This window comes from Cottoperca gobio, chromosome 23, assembly GCF_900634415.1.
Source record: "Cottoperca gobio chromosome 23, fCotGob3.1, whole genome shotgun sequence".
Lineage (NCBI taxonomy): Eukaryota > Metazoa > Chordata > Actinopteri > Perciformes > Bovichtidae > Cottoperca > Cottoperca gobio.
This window is the reverse complement of record NC_041377.1, coordinates 14,423,458-14,436,807: the sequence shown is the minus strand read 5'-3', so window position 1 is coordinate 14,436,807 and position 13,350 is coordinate 14,423,458. Positions and strand designations below refer to the sequence as shown.

The window sequence follows — 13,350 nt, the reverse complement described above, 5'->3', positions numbered from 1 at the left end:
GAGTACTGTATGTTGATCTGTCTGTATGCCCGTCCCCTCCCTGTGTGAGATGACGAGGTCACTGGGCCGAGCCTCTTAACTTCACAGTTCAATTTGGATTTGCATAATCCTGGCGTTAATTTCCACAGGGTGCATCCATCCGGCGTATCTCGACAGGTGACGGGGGTTAGACAGCTATCCCATGTTCCACTGCTCCGGCAGCAGAGTGGAACGAACAAATACGCAGGAGAATAAGAGTGCGAGGACAAACGGAATAAAGAATAGCTCGACGATTTCTACTTGGAGTCAAACACGCAAAGCCTAGAAGGAAGAGTGGGGCCGTGAAGTCGGTGATTAAATTGAAATTCTGTGAAACTACATGGAAAACAATGACGTTCTCTTAAATCATTAATGAGAAATGGAAATGATCTATAATATTATTGCTTTGACAAATAGACTGCTGTATGCATTTACTCAGAACATTACAATGGATGGCAAAATCCCTCATTTTTAATTAGTCTGAACCTCAAGATATTGCTTAATCAAAATGAGCCTGCAAGCTAAACATCACTCGTGCATAAAGGAAGAATAAAAAGTCTGGATTAAAGTTTTGTTTAAACGTGTCACTCTAAGTTACATATTTGAATAAATCATGCCTCAACATACGGATTATTAGGAGAAATGTGTGAACAACATAGTGAGACTCTCGAATGTTAAAAGCTTAACATTGTGAATGAAAGAAAGCACCAATAACCTCGAGGCCCTTTCATAACAGTCATATTACAGCACATGCCAGCCAGGTTGCTAATATCAATCATTGTGGCAGTACACAAACTGTTTGTGGTTACACTACCTAACTGCCTCTTTAATCCAAAATAGTTTTTTTATGTTTCTATTTGTGTATGAATTAAACCAATGAGACGCAGCATGATATTTAGTGAGCTTTATAGGTGCTGAAGGAAGAGTTTTGAGCTTTGGCTTCCAGTTTATTGCCTCCTGGCTTTAGTTCCCTTCTTAATGCAGAAGACCTATTCATTCTCTTGTCTTAACCTTGGCAAAAGTGCAAGATTTATTTTACTTTAAAAATGCGTGGTCTCCGAGCCCAAGCTGAGAACTCAAACTTAAGTAATTCTCAGCTCCTGGAGAGCCACAGAAGACTTTTCACGTGTGTTTGAATCGGCTATACTCCCTGTGACTAATACATTGACATCAGTGAGTTCCCATCTGCTACAGTTTTGATTTTAAGTTCTAATGTCTGATTTACTTCACTCCCTCTAATTCTATCAATTTTAAATTGATCTAGTGAAACCTTTCCACGTTAAATTCAAACCTTCCTTGAAAGCAACTCTCCTCGATTTCACACGTTTTTATCAAATCAGACAAGTTGTCAACACTCAGTCCGAAAAGACTGAGAAACTGCAGTTATTGGCCTCCATAAACCATAAAAAAAAAAAAGATTCTCATTTTCCTCCAGGGCTAAAAGAGGTCATAGTTTGCTCAGTGGTGCCAAGATGGCCGCCGCTGTCTGAGTTTGCCCTAGTGACACATTTCCTGCCCCATCTGTCTGTGGCTCCCAGAGGAGGTGAGGCTCCCTGAACACCAGGGAAGCAGGAGTGTGTGTGTGTGTGTGTGTGTGTGTGTGTGTGTTTGAGGACACATCTCTATTTCGACTTAATGTTTACTCAGCGAGTCCCAGCTTGTTTCTGAATAATTCAGTCTTGTTCACACACATACACACACACACACACACACTCTTTGCCATCCCAGTGGCATCGAGGGTGTGCTGTGAACCCCTACTGTTCATTTGTACCAGACAAGCAGAGAAAAAAATCCAAATCTCTTTCAGCTGCCCCTTTTATTCTTTTCCCTGTATTGATCTCTCATCTTCTTTCCCTGCTGCCTCTTTGACCCTTAGCTTTCTCTGCTTTCTCTCTCACCTCATTTTCCCGCTTTATCTTCACATCTTTCATCCCCTCTTTCTCTTTCTGCCTGCCATCTAAGTCTTCGTCTCTCCCGCTCTCATGCATAAGTAAATGAGGAGCGGGGAAACACGTCTTACTACTCTCAAAGTTCAGCATCTGAGCTTTTAAAGCTGCATAATTGAATTGTCTTGAAATTGAGAAATAAAGACCTGGCCTCACCAGAAAGTTGTATACGGAATGAATCTGTTCATCTTTACTTAATATTTGGTTCTAGAAAACTTGGTGACGTAGTGACTACTTGCAGGGACAGTTTGTGAGCTCTCGTAGTTGGCAGACTAAATTGAAATTACACTATACTTTCCGGTAGGGTGCGGATGATGTCAATTGTGTATGCTCTGTGCAGACATCCGCATACCTCCCAACTTGTTGTTTGACTGTGTGCGGCCACTACGCTGCAAGGACACAAACTGCAACTGTTTGTGGGTGAGTGTGCGTGTACGCAGCCGCTTGGGAGTATATCAGGGGTTTAACATGTTAACCAACTGGGCTAGAGCTATTCAGTCAAAAATAGCTCTCGAAGCTTTGCTGCATTCTTTTTCTGCTCTTCTGTTTACTCCAAACTAAATGTCTTATTATTATTATTATTATTATTATTATTATACTACACCATTGTGTTCAATAAAAACTTCATTGCAGAGGAGAAATAAAGCTCTCTTATCTAAAAGGCTTGCAAGTTGGCAAACTTGTTAGCTTAGCTTGGTGCACACTAACCTAAACTAATGCTGCTGCACTCTGCTCCTTCTACATTGAAAGGAGGAAGGCGAGCAGCAGCAGGAGGAAGAAAGAAGAGGGAGGAAAATGTAAATCGAGAGATGGGAATTGACAAAACATGCAAGAGAAAAGGAGGAGAGGTGAACACACATACGGCAAGAACACAAACGTACTCTCTGACGTCATTTCCAGTGATCCCCATCTCACTGTATCTCCAGCTAACAATCATTATAATCTTACAATCCTCAGAAATCTGATTGATGGAAGTATGGCTCTTTCAAACCTCGCTGCTATTTAGCACTCGGAGCGTGATTGTGAGTGTATTGGGATCTCTTTCTTCCTTATTCCCCACCCTCCTCCTACTTCTTCCTCTGTACGGAGATGCCTGATAGTAGCATGATACAGCAGAATGAGTAAAATGGCTGTTATAGTTTGTATTGGACTATTTCTGTGTGTGTGTGTGTGTGTGTGTGTGTGTGTATGTGTGCTCTAAAGCTGACACACAATGACGTCAGGCGAAATAATCAACGCTTGTTCCCCGCTCCCCCTTTTTATTCCAAGCCTTACAGTATTTCTTCTTTTTCTCCCACTCCACTTTCTATAGCGCCACACTTTCTCCCTTCATTTCCTTCTCTCCTCACCCCCATGCCCACCACTCTTTTCTGCCCTGCAACAGAGGAAACGCAGGGTTGAACAATTCTCCTGAATTTATTCAGAATTTTCATAGTGTCTGCTAAATCCTATTTATAGCCACCTTCACTTACTGTAAATCTAGAAATGCCATGAATGTGTGTCTGTGCATGCACATGCAGTATCTGAGGTCATAATCATTGTGAGTAATGGTATATGTGTGTGTGTGTGCCAGACTTGTTCATGCATAATGAAAATCCCTGTGTCTTGTCTACGCTACCCCACTAAGATGGGATGTAATTGATTAAATGGTTATTACATGCTAATCTACCATTATACATGCTATTCACAGCAAAGCCTTGGGGTGTGTGTGTGTGTGTGTGTTCAGGTGTCATCTGTGTGTTTGCTGTGCATCTACATGTATGTTGCAAATGTAGTAAACTGTCATGCCGTTAAATGCATGCAGGTCTGAATGTGTGAGCATGCCAGCAGTGTGTGTGTGTGAGCATGCCAGCAGTGTGTGTGTGTGTGTGTGTGTGTGTACTCATATGCTGATGTATTTCTGTCCAATTAGCCACTGACCCAATTCTCTCTGGCTGTCTCAGAGTCATTCTGGGGTTGTAATGGATTCACTCTATCATCATATCCAATCTCTCTTCCCTGTCTGCATTACAGTGGAACACCATTCAATTTAACTTGCGCATGACGTTCCTCTTACCAAGGACAGTTCAATCAATATCTGTGGACTTCACACCCCCCCCCCCCCCATACTTTTCTCTCGTAAAGCTCGCAGTTTAAGATTCTGAGATTTTTATCAGGAGCTACAAGTTGGAGCTGTTCCACTGACACCGATATGTTGCGTGTCCATATGCAGAACTTGCAAATTCATGTATCTTATCTCAATCTCCTAGTGGTGAGATTGTCAAGCTCTTTTTTAGTAGAGGCATCACTTTGACATTGATTTTCTTATTAACTTGCTAGCTTTGGACAGAGCCAGGCTTGCTGGTTGTTTTTTAGACTTTGAGCCAAGCTTAGCCAAGCAGCTGTTGGAGGTAGGAATATATCTGCCTGAGAGACATCAGTGTTCTCATCTAATTCTTGGTAGCGAACATGTGCATTCCTTTAATACAAAGTGACTTGTTTAAAAGTGCTCAGGCAACCTTTGGTGTGCACACAGCATAATAGAATGACTGGTGGTGGTGGAAACATAAGAACTAGTGTCAAATATCAAATGTGTTTTTTAAATTCATGTTTCTCACGAAAGAGATAAAAACCCCTTCCTTCAGAATACATGCCAACCACATGATTTATTACTCCATACTGCCACATTTTCCTGCCTGCACTAAGTAGGCGAGTTGGCTAAAGGGGAGCTGAAGTACTTGACTACTCCTTTACACTGTAAAGCAACTTTCTTGAAACACCCATGGCTCCTTTGTATTAGTCGTTCAACATGCACTTGTTGACTTCCCTTCGACACTTGCCCTAGAGGCTGAGAGGGCGAGTCAACAACCATGGTCACTCCCGTGGTGTATATCACCCACAATGCATTGCTGTTGTGAAGGAAATACATCCATGATTAGGTGACAGTGATTCCCTTTAAAACTCTTGTTGCTTACCACCAAAGAAGGAGAAGATGAATGGATATAATAGTTATGATTGTTATTTTTCTTGATAACTTGATAACAATGGGTTATGACATGACTTGAATGTTCTTACTTCACAAACAGGAACATTGTCCAGATGATGGGACTGTAAGGGAGGATGACGGGGGCCCAGGCAGCCAAACAAATTGAAAAATCTTCAAAAGAAATACAAGATCATTGGAATCATTTGTCCAAATGGCTTTTTTTGGTAACGGTAAGCTACAGAATTGACTAACCAAATGTATTGATATTTCAAAAAGGACAAGAAAAAGATTAGAAAATGTTTAACTGCTGTGTTCCCCCCGCTACAGGAGCAAGGAGCAGCTGGCATTGGTTTTTCCTGATGCATGAGGCAGTTGGGCCACTGCCATCGATTAGTCCTGCGGTCCTGATTGCCTCATGCACAGGGGAAGATCGGCCATGATCCAGCAGCATCGCAAGAGCTACTTGTCTGCCAGGGCCCCCTGAAATAGCTTGTGAGGAAGGACTCTCACCTCTTCCACAACCACCACCACCAGACCTGCAGCTTCAACTGGAGAGGTGTGAGCAGTGAGGGCTGCGTTCTACAGAAGAGATGCCCAGTCCACCAACGAAGTGAAGTCAGAGATCTTTTGGTGGAGGCAATATTACAAGGAGGAGAGAGGAGATGAATCCATTTTCAGGCACCTGGAGGAACAAACTGCTCGGACTTTTAGAGAGAATTGTATACGAGATGTAAAAATATTTTATCGTAGTTACTGATTTTCTAATAAATATTATAAATCATGTTTATGCCTGGTGAGTTTCTGTGAATTAAAATAGAATCCCAAAGACTGTTTTTCTCTTTATATTTTCATTTACTGTAAGTATGTAGTACGTTTTTGAGAACATAAATAAAGGTTCAGTTTGTCAAACGAAACAAATGTCTGAACAACATATTTGTGGTATTTACATTTTTCTGCATTTTTAATGGTCCAACACCTCTCACACAGGCCTTGTCATGAAGGACATCATAGCGCTCCTGTTGGGTGTCAAGATGGAGATGGTACCAACGCAGGGATACCAACCATCCCCCACAATGAAATAACCTATGGGTGGGTACACGTGATTGTGAATAGAGGACTGTTTTTGTTTTTGAGTTTCTGGTGTCATGCATTGTTCCTGCATAGCCAGTAAAGGTGTTTAAAAAACGTTCCTTTACTGTCACAAATGGCGTGGAGCTGGATTGAATGAAATTGCTTTCTGTTTACCTCGTCCCTGGAGGCTGAACTTGTAGGTGCCTTTTATTCTGATGTGGCACCAGTCACCTTTTTTTTCCTGAATGCCTCATTCTGAGCCAGTGCAGCAAAGCCTTCTCCAACTGCACCCAGCTCATAATGCTTTGGGTAATGGATGCAATGCAACCTCCTAAGTATTTTCTGTGCAAGGTGATTCCATCAAATTGTTGATGGAGCCTGAAATCTGTCTTCATATCCTCGTTGCCATCAAGATAAATCTACAGTAATGCAACCAAAATGTTCACCACAGCATAACAAATAGATGTTGTCTGGAAGAATAAAATTATGATCGAAATTATGAGAATCTTTAGCCTACTCCATTTATACAAAATGATTAAAAGTCACTGACGTCTTGAAATCTTGTCAAGTGATCTACACTTACAGCCTTCCATCTTTAGACAGCTGGGTGTCCAGAATAGCTAGAAATCTAGCACCCTATTTCCAATGATGGCACTTAAGTGCAGATATTCATGTCACACGACGGTCAGTTCACCTTTTATCCTTGTTGTTCTGTCCCTGTAATACAAAACTGGCTGACATCCAGGAAATAGTCCTCTGTCATTTAGATTGATGGTCACTCAGGACAACATGATCACTTTAGCCATCATGATCTTGGATGTGAGCCCATTTATTGCTCTGTCACACATCTGAGATGTTAGTATATAATAGCAAGTTTATATATATATAGATATATAGATCTATCTATCTATCTATCTATAGAGATAGAGATATAGATAGATAGATAGATAGATATATCTATACCCCCTAAATTAACTTCAGCCACACTAAGCAAATCAAATCTCTACAAACTGCACCAAACTCCAGGCTAAACAAAGTAACAGACATTTCAAGTGATGAAATGCCATCACACAAAAACCCAAAATGGCGTGCACCACATTTAACGAATGAGTGAAATAATGACTTAGCCGATCTCTTCCTGGCAAACACTCCCCAAACCATTTCACTTGTGCTGGCCCACAGATTTATACAAGTTAATTCATAATAAGCAAAATATACACATACCAATAGCGTCTCTGTTTCATCTAACCACTGAAGCGATGCATGTGTCTGGCTTGCAGCTTCTTGTAGCCACACTGGACAGACAAAGGGCTCACCTACTCAGCTGATCCTCCTAATTAGGGCAGCCTCTCTCCCTCTCTCTCTCTCTCTACCTGCAAGGAGCTGCTACACCTCCAAACAATGTCCAAACCACCGCCCTCTAGTGCTACTTAGACAAGATGACAACTAAACCACCCCAAAAGCATGAAAAGGAAGAAAAGCCCAGTTCATTAACTAATGACTTAACAAGCTGACTTAACACCTCCCACTTGAGCTCCTGGTTACTGAACCCAAGGAGGTCATAACAGTCTGTCAAGTCCTTGTTGTTCTTCAATGGGAAGAAGAATCACCAAGCGCCTGATGTCCCTATGAAGAATCGTAGCCGGAATCTTAGATGACAGTCTCTTGATGCCTTTATTTCTTTCTCCTTTGGTCGGCTTCTTTACTGGGACAGGGTAGCTTGGAAAAGTTGTCACATGTACATCTCTCACGATGCCTTTTGTGTCAGTATTGACACTGACCACTCTGGCCAACTTATATTGACTCCTCAATGCATTCTGGTCAGCAAGCCAAACCACGTCTCCCACGGCAACATTTCGCTCCTTTGTGTGCCACTTGTTCCTCACAAACAAATTGGGACCAGCTAACTGGCTCCACTTCTTCCAGAACTTGTTCACCTCCCCTTGGATACTTTGGAGTCTCCTGTATGGGTATCCTTCAAACTGGAAATCCCCTGGGTCTCCTCAAGAGCAGGCCCGTCCTAACAGAAGAGAATTGGGACTGATGTACTCCACACAGTCCTCCCGGCTCTGCACTCTCGCGTCTATGGGCCTTTCATTTCCCAGGTTTGCTGCCATGAAGAGGAATGTCTGGAATTCACCCCATGAGAAACCTCCATCACCACCAAGGTTGCTTAAAGCCCGCTTTACCAATCGGACTGCCGCCTCTGCTGCTCCATTCCTGTGGGGAGAGTCTGCAGGATGGATCTTCCAAGACCAGTCTGTTCCGCATTTGGAAGCCCCTCTTTCAATCTCCGTCTTGTTTAAATTTCTCATAAATCCGTGAAGCTCTTCAAGTGCAGGTTTTGCCCCCACAAAATTTGTACCAGGGTCTGACCACAATTTCCTGGGGTGTCCCCTGAGGGCAGCAAACCTCTGATAGGCAAGAAGAAACCCTTCGGATGATTGGTCGCTGACAACATCGGTGTGTATGGCTCTGGAAGCCATACAACAGAACACAATCCCCCAGACTTTGAGTTTGACTCTCTTCCTTACTTCATCTTTTACCTTGTAAGGCCCGAATAAGTCCATGGTTGTGTATTCAAATGGTTTGGCCAGGCTTGTTCTCTCAGGTGGAAGGTCACTCATGATCTGTCGACATTTCCTCGCTGTAGCTTTCCTGCAGGCCACACAGCTGTCCACCACTTTCTTGGCGATTCTTCGACCTTTTACCACCCAGGCTCTTTTCCTCATCCTGAGAAGGGTTCCTGCTACACCTTCATGGTTCGCTTTGTGGGCTTCTTGTGCCAACAGTGTGGACAACCATGCTTCGTGTGGTATAATTGGCACAGCGGTTTTGCTTTCAATGAACATCTGAATCCTGCCTCCACAGACTAAGAGTCCAGAGCGTTCCTCTCTATACACTGCCAGTCGGTTCAATGCAGTTTGTGGAAAAGTTACAGCCTCCTGTGCAGCATGAAACAGGTCTCTGAGTGCATCTTCGCGCTCCTGCACAGTCAAGACAGTTTTCTTGGCCTTTGTTTGTCCTCTGCCTTTTGCCTTTATCTCAAGCCACCTTTTAGCAGCTCGCCGCACCCAGGCAACGATGTTGACCAGCCTGGACAAGCTACTGTATCTCTCCACCTTCACGAGATTCTTGATCCCCCAGCCGACAGGTGCCCTTCCTGCAACAGTAGGTGGGCCCACTTCCTCCTGAATCCCCTCTTTCAACCTTGTCTGCGAGGTCAGCAGATCCTCTACTTCTATTTTTGTCTGGGCTCTGGTTACTGCTGTTGTGAAGGCCTTTCTCTGAAGCTTGTTCACACTTTCCCTACTGTGAGCAGCAACCTCTCCAGCTGACTTTATGGGCCACTCCTCCACTGGCCACTTTAGGAACTCTGGTCCATTTTGCCATGTGGAATTCTCCTTTATTTCTTCAGGAGCACCCCCTCTCGTCATGATGTCAGCCACATTAAGTTCTCCAGGGATCCACCACCAGTCTTCAACTGGCCCAGATTTCTGGATCTCACCAACACGGTTTGCAAAAAAGGTTTGGTAGCCATAGCTGTCTCTTTGAATGGCTCCGAGGACTGTTTGACTGTCTACCAGATGAATCCACCGCTCTATCTCCATTCCACCATGCTTCTCAAAGTATTTCTTGAGCCTCGATGCAAAGACTGCGCCACACATCTCAGCTTTGACTGCATCCCCTTTCTGATCTAGTGGCGTCAGCTTGGCTTTAGATTCAACGAAACGGACATCAATTCCTTGCCTTGTCTTCCACCTCAAATACATTACAGCTCCATAGGTTTTGTCGCTCCCATCTGAGAAGGTGATTCCCCATGGCTTCCCTTTCCAGTCAGCTGGTGTAAGGCTTCGGTGGAATTTAATTTGTCCCAGCTCAACGTATCCTTCAAACAGCTTAATAGCTTCTCCTCTGAGGCCTTCTGAAAGTGGTTTATCCCAGGTCTCTCGAGTCAGCTTTCCACCCCCTGCTTCCTGGAATGCCTTCCTTACAAGGATCGCCCCCTTCTGTTTGGCAGGTGTCACTAAGCCGATCGGGTCATAGAGTCCAGCTACCTGGCTTAGCAGCTCCCTTCTAGTTAGTGGGTCAGGTGTTCCAGGTCTCACTTCCTCCTTGTGAAGATCCTTTCCCATCCTCATCTTCTTTTTCCTTTTTGAAAAGTTGACTGAGGTCAACATGTACAGTTTGTCCTCCTCCACTTGATATCCAACTCCCAGGGCTTTGTTGTCTTCATCCCTCATCTGATTTGGCAGAATAATGGTCTTACTCCGTCCCACTGCCTCACCTGCTGTTTTCTGCCTCCCACTTTGACCTGACCGGACCCATGGTTTCAGAAAGAAGCCTCCAGCTCTCAGAATCTCCTCCACTCCTGCTGTAATTTTGTCCAATTTCTCCAGACTGTTATGTGAAGTTAGGATGTCGTCCACATAACTATCCTCTTCAAGGACTCTGCATTCTTCTCTCTGTTGAGCAAAGATGGACAGCCTTGCAGTCTCGCGCATAGCCAGCTGTGCGATGCACCCAGCTGGTCTGTCCCCGATGTTAACTCGTGTGATAGCATACACTCTTATTATTTCCTCAGGCTTATCCCTCCAAAGAAATCGGTGTAGGTGCATTTCACGTTCCTCCAACCACACAGAGTTATACATCTTCTTGATGTCCCCGAGGGCTGCAAACACCCCTCTCCTGAACCTCAGTAGAACAGCTCTGATCGGGTTAAGAACATCTGGTCCTTTAAGCAGAATATCATTCATACTCAGTCCTTTGAACTTCTGGCTGCTGTTCCACACCAGCCGCACTGGAGTCGTAACAGAATGTGGGTTTGGCGCCACCAGGTGGCTTACATACCATACAGGCCCCTTCCAGTCTCTCATGACTTCTTCGGTGAGTTCCCTAGCTGCACTTCGTCTGACCATTTCGTGGACCTGGGCTGTATATGCATCTCTCCACTCTGACTCTTTCTCCAGCTGCCTTTCAGTTCTGAAGAATGTGGCCTCCACCGCACTTCTGTTGTTGGGGAGTGAGTCAGGATTCTCTGTCCATGGATACTTTGCATCCCAGTGTGGAGATTTTACATGAGCATCCTCCTTGACGTAAGTGAGTCCTCCCTTTATAATTTCAAGCTCCTTCTCCTCTGCCAGGCTCATTTCTTTCCCTCCGGGCTGGCAATTTCCACACCGACATCCTCCACACTTTGGCTCGCAGGCTGCTCAAATACTCTCCCATCTCCACCATTCAAGGAACTCACGGTTGGTAGCAGTTGTAAGCCTTGCTTCGACCACATTTTTATTTTGCAACAAGGGTCCCTCAGTCTTCAGCTCTCTGATCTCTTCATATCTGACAGCAGCAGTTCTCATGGAGCGAGCAAAGTGGGTTTTTGACTCATGTGCTGCCACCTCTACGTCCTCGATCAGATCGGGGTGTGCTCCGCCCACTGTTTTCCCTAATGGACCCTCCCACAAGACGAGGTCTCCTACCACTCTCACCCTCTGTGGGCCAGTCTTCCCTCTCTGTGGCTGATGAGAAGCTCAACTTCTCTTGGTCTCTTCAACTCCTCCAGCTCAACTTCTGGGAAGAATTTCCGTAATTTTTCAGGTTTAACAACCTTATGTACTTTGGCGATCTCATCCAGACCATAGCAAACAAGTTCATGGGCTACCTCCTTGCCTTGAGGTGTCTTGATCCTGACTCTGAGGAGGTATCTTTCTGTGTCGACCTTCATGGTCATCCCGCCCACACCATGTACAACTAAGGTCACCTTCTCACTCCGTAGCCTCAGTCTGTCAGCAGCCTTATGGGTAACGTAGTTTGTGTCAGAAGCAAGGTCCAACAGAGTTCCAATCTTCTGACCTGCATTGGCGGTGACCTCCATCAGCATCATGATGACGGGAAGTTCACAGAGTCCGCTCTTGTCTAAAAGCTCAAACTGGGTCTTGCTGGTTTTCGTTGTTCCCGTCGTATTATTTGTAAAAGCTGTTTTGCACCTCTCTGCCATATCTGGGGAAAGTTCAGACAAGAAACCCTCTTGTTCATCAGTCAGTTTGCCTTTTCCTCTGCTGCCTCTCCCACTTTCCTCTTCATTGCTCCGCCTAGAATCTCCTTTCGGGCAGAGAAAGAAATGGTGATTGGGGGTGCCGTCCTTCTTACAGTCTTTATTCCTGCATAGGTAAGTGTCTCTGCAGTACCCATCATCATCATGCCGTCCAAGGCATCTTCTGCAGGCTCCCAGCTTTTTCAAAGCAGCTTTCTTTTCATGAAGTTTCAACCCCTTGAACTTTTTGCAGAAGAAAATCTTGTCATTGTGCCTTCCATCACCGCATACAACACACCCATCATCCAGTTCTTTTTTCGCGGTTCTTGTCGAAGCATATTTTCTGTCATATTTCTTCACTGAATAATGGTCTGGCTTCTCTGTTCTCTCCACTACCTTAAGCTGCTCAAGCCTCTCCAGGATCTCTTCCTGATTTTTCAAAAATTTCAGGAGAGCATCAAAATGGTTGTCTGAGGAGACATGATTACTAGGCTCCACCATGAATACTAGCCAGTCTCTTTTAACAAAGGTAATTCAGGTAATTTGCTTTCTATGGCTTTAATCACCAGAGGGTTCTTTATTGCACCAGAGTTTCCCAGCTCTGTGAGATCTGCTAAGGCTTTTTCCACAGACTGTATCAGGTCGATGACTCTTCTTGGCTGGTTTCCCTTCACAGGAGGTATTTTTTCCAGTTCTTCCAGGATTTCTATGGTGATGGTTAACTTATTCCCACATCTATTCTCCATGACTCTGAATATCTCTTCAGCAGTGCTGTATGTTGATAGCCTGAGATCCTTTGCTATTCTGTCATCAACACTGCTCAATAATTGAATCTTCTTGACCTCAGCTGATCCAGATGGCTCTCCTTGTTTCTGTAGGCTCTCCCAGTTTTTCCTCCATCTGTAATATTCTCTTTTGTTGCCATCGAAGATGGGAAGAGCTGTTGGCTTGATCCTTACTATCGGTCCTGTGGGTATTATAGGTGATGCAGGTGTCAATTGTGCTCTATTCCTCCCACCATGAGCTTCTTCAGCCCGTGCCTCCTCTGCAATCCTCCGTGCAGTGGCGAATTCAGCTTTCCTCAGCTCAAGTCTGCTGCTGGTTGCTTTAAGCTCTTTAATTCTGCTATCTAGGTCCCTCCTCTCCTCCAGAGGGATCCATCGCTCCCAGGCTGCCATGACTCTGGTGGCCTCCTGAGTCCTTTTCTCCAGGAGAGTCAAGCGCACCTCATAGCCCTCCAGGTTGGGACTTTCTACAGGCACGTCACCTGCCTCATCGACATTCTTTTCGGCTTCTCGGATGGCAGTAGTGAGCTC

The 13,350-nt window shown here is 44.6% G+C and overlaps 1 long non-coding RNA gene across 1 annotated transcript in view; it reads left to right on the top strand.

Annotated features, from left to right (window-relative positions):
- LOC115028636 (uncharacterized) overlaps positions 1–5,833 on the top strand; it is a 29,183-nt gene extending 23,350 nt beyond the window's left edge. Inside the window, exons 2-3 of the long non-coding RNA XR_003834582.1 lie at positions 5,030–5,159; positions 5,257–5,833. This is a non-coding gene — a long non-coding RNA (uncharacterized LOC115028636). The remainder of the gene's footprint in view (positions 1–5,029; positions 5,160–5,256) is intronic.
- Positions 5,834–13,350: the final 7,517 nt, after the last annotated feature.